This window comes from Malania oleifera, chromosome 4 (genome assembly GCF_029873635.1).
Source record: "Malania oleifera isolate guangnan ecotype guangnan chromosome 4, ASM2987363v1, whole genome shotgun sequence".
NCBI classification, from domain to species: Eukaryota; Viridiplantae; Streptophyta; class Magnoliopsida; order Santalales; family Ximeniaceae; genus Malania; species Malania oleifera.
Window position 1 is genome coordinate 121,366,573 of NC_080420.1, and position 3,844 is coordinate 121,370,416.

Sequence of the window (3,844 nt, forward strand, 5' to 3'; positions counted from 1 at the left end):
ATACCTATTACATGTTCGTTAAAATGTTAATTTGAGTTTGCAACTTTATAATCTCTTAATGTTAATTTATTTTTTGTGGTTTTGTAGCTCTATAAAAAATTTGAGATGCGTCTAAATTTTGTTTCCGGGTATGCTAAATATACTATAGAACAAGACCGAGAATGGGTAATCTTTTCATAACTCATTTATTAAATTCATCCTAGAAGTAATCATCGAATATTTATTCATTTACTTAAGTCCTCATTCAATATTTTTTATGGCTATTTCTTCAGTGAATTTTAGCTCCATGTCTATGTTTTTGTTGTGCACTGTAAAAATTTTTGAGATGCATCTAACCTTCACTTTTGGGCATGCTAAATATGCTAAAAATTTAGTAACTCATTTACTAAATTCCTCCTTCTATTTCTGAGCAATTATTAAATATTTCTTCATTTACTAAATTACTAACGTGAACAAGAAAACTTCTTTTTATAAAATTAATAAAGGAGCAAATGAAACAAAATAGTTTTCTAGAAAAAAAAAAGTTGACTTTTACTTTTTAAAAGTCGTAAATTAGTAACTTTAAATTTCCAAACAAGCAAAAGTTTTAAAAATCAAAAAATTATGAAATTCATAATATCTTTTTTTTTCTTTATAAAAAAATTCGTTTTAAAAAAGGTCAAACGCACACTTGAAAAATATCATGATATCATTTTTATGAGGTACATATAAATTGAAAGATGTAATTTATATAATAAGATATATAAGTTATCTTTTAAATAGTTTAACTCTACGCTTGAAATTTTTTTCATATTATAAGACAAATAAGTTGCTAAGTGCATTTTTAATTTAAAAATTCAAATTAATAGTTTACAAATAAATTGCAAGGTCTTTACTAGATACAAATCGAACAAATTACACCAAAATATTATGAAAGTTATATTTAATGACACATAAGAATATTCATCATCGATATAATCCAGTCACAATTTTTATATTATTTTTTGAACATATACTTTTAACGAATGCACAATACGGGCTCTTTATATATATAGTATTCTTTACTAAAAAATTTTAGTCTTTACTATTTTTTTACAATACGAGTAGATTTTGTAAGAAATTATATGCTATTATTTACTATAAACGAATGATCTTTAAATCATCATGATTTTCACATATATGATACCTTCATGCGAAAAAATAAGAGAGTCATAAAGTCATATAGCAGAATCATTCATGGTGTATGTCAACCGAGAAGAACGCTCGTAGAAACCATAGAAATCGTTTCTCTCGCTTCACCTCGATCTCTTTCGTACTTCACCAGATTTATAGGAATATGACTTATGAACAGAGAGTTAAGGCAGAGAAAAGACAATTCCTACATGCCTAACTTTTATTCTATTGCCATACAGAATAATATCTCTATATCACTACTCCCCATAACAATAGCTATATATAGATACATAGAAAACTCTTCAACTTCCGACCTTTAATCTCACATTAACTCTTTAGTTAATCCACTAGGACCTTTCATTCTATGACCTTTCATTATCCTTTATCAAATGAGACATATAGTATTCATGTGAGACATAGACATATTCTTACATTCTCTCACTTGACTCATATGAATCACATTAAGTTGGATTAACAAGATATCCATAACATGCGCATAACATTATACTTTAGTGAGATTACCATAATATTATAATTAAATAACTCTTTAACACGAGTCATGGCGGTAAATATCATTAAAACGACATCTTCCCTTCCATGTACTACAAATGCGAGCAAATCATTTAACTATAATCTATAATAGGAAGTAACCATAATGTCCCTGTAATGTCTTTTGTCAAAGGCCATTCTTGTTAGCAATAATCCATCTTCATAATTACGTAATTGATGGTAAATAGGAATAAATGTTCAAAAACACCATTATTGATATCATTATACATGCTATAAAACAAAACATAAAGATTCACAATTATACATCAAGAATTACAACAAAGACCCATGTGATTAGCATGTTCCCTAAATGTCTTTGGTGCCAACCCCTTCGTTAAAGGATCTGCTATCATGAACTCAATCCTTATATGTTTTATAAGCACTGTATGTTTCTGAACTTCCTCCTTAATGATCAAATATTTGAGCTCCATGTACTTATCGCCATTAGAATATTTGTCGTTTTTGGAGAAAAAAAAATGTTGCGGAATTATCACAATAAATTCTCAGCAGCCTGGCTATACTATCAACAATTCCAAATCTCGAGATAAAGTTCCGCAACCACAAAACATGAATTGTGGCCTCAAAGCATGCCACAAATTCAGCTTCCATAGTAGATGCTGCTATGATAGTTTGTTTGATGCTCTTCCATGATATTTCTCCTCCAGCTAATAAGAACTAATAACCAAAAGTTGACTTTCGATATCAACACGTCCAGTTATTACGCGCCGAAACTGCGTAATTGGACGACTTTAACCCGGGCTTTACGGCTTATATTTTTAATTAAATGTCCAATTATGTCTAATATTTTAACAAAGTGTCGAATTTAGTATTCTTGAGTTTCATTGCACAATTTATGAATTTTTGGTATTTTTTTGTCGCAGGAAAAGTCCCGGGAGCCAATACCGACACCTGTTCGTATTTTGTGCATAACTTTTCTATCTGAGCTCCGATCGAGACGATTCAAATTTCTAGAGAAAGAGGAAAGGATTATCTACAACTTTCATCTTTTGAGTTTTGTGAGAAACGGGCTCCAGGAAGGTCAAAACAGACCGTGTTCGTGAAAAACAAAAACTGAAAAATATATAAATATATATGTAAATATTTGTGTTGATGTGACCCGGCCATGCAGGGCCGGGTCGGGTTGGGTTAGCCGGGTCTAGGTTTTTCTTTTTTTCCCCTTTAAATTCTCCTCTATTGGGGGCTTCCGAGCACGCTCTTCTCTTCCCCTTTTCTCCCCAACCTTTCTTCATTCTGTTGTTTTTTTTTTCCAACCAACCAGCCGTGAGCCAGCGGCCACGACCCCCCGGCACCATTCTTCTCTTTCCCCTGTTTACTTCCCTTTATCCTTCTCTCTCTCTGTTTTATCCTTCCCCGTCCCTTCGGCCTCCTCTCCAGCAGATACACAGCAGAGCACAGCAGCTCTGCAACTCCACAGACCACCACCAGCGGCAACACCATCTCGGCCACTCTGCACTGTAGCAGCAAACCCGAGCGCTCCTCCCTCTTTTTTCCAGCCCAGCAACAGCAACCCCTACGGCCAGCCGTGATTCCAGCCTCCCCGAAGCCAATCTCCAGCCCGAGAGCATCACTGCCACAGCCAGAACTCCGACAAGTCTCCACCACAGCAACCCGAGAGTTCCACCGAGGCCTCCCTTTGTTTTTTTTTTCTCTTTTCCTTCTCTATCTCTCTCTCCCTTTGTTTTTCTTTTATTTCTTCTTTTATTTTTAAGTTGGTTATGATTAATGTTTTTATTTATTGAAGTTAATTGGAAAAAAATTGATTTTGAATGTTATTGTATTTCAATTATTTATTTGAATTCTCAAGTAATATTAGCAGTGAATTTTATTCGTTTTAAATTAATTATTTTTATTCGTAGTTTTTGTTAAAGGTTCGGTTTTTGTTGTCTACGTATGTGTTTCATTGAGTTTTTATTGGTGCGTGTTTTAATTTTGTGTTCAAAGTTATTGTCTTTAGTTAATGTGTGTTTTGATACTTGCTCGATTAGACATAGGATTTCCATTTTTTTTCTATTGCAAGCATGAGTGACTAAGTTCGGTAACTCGGGTTGTGGGTCGATGTCATTTACGTTTCATGGTTTATTAGTTATCCTATGATATCATTGTTAAACTTTTATTTGGTTAA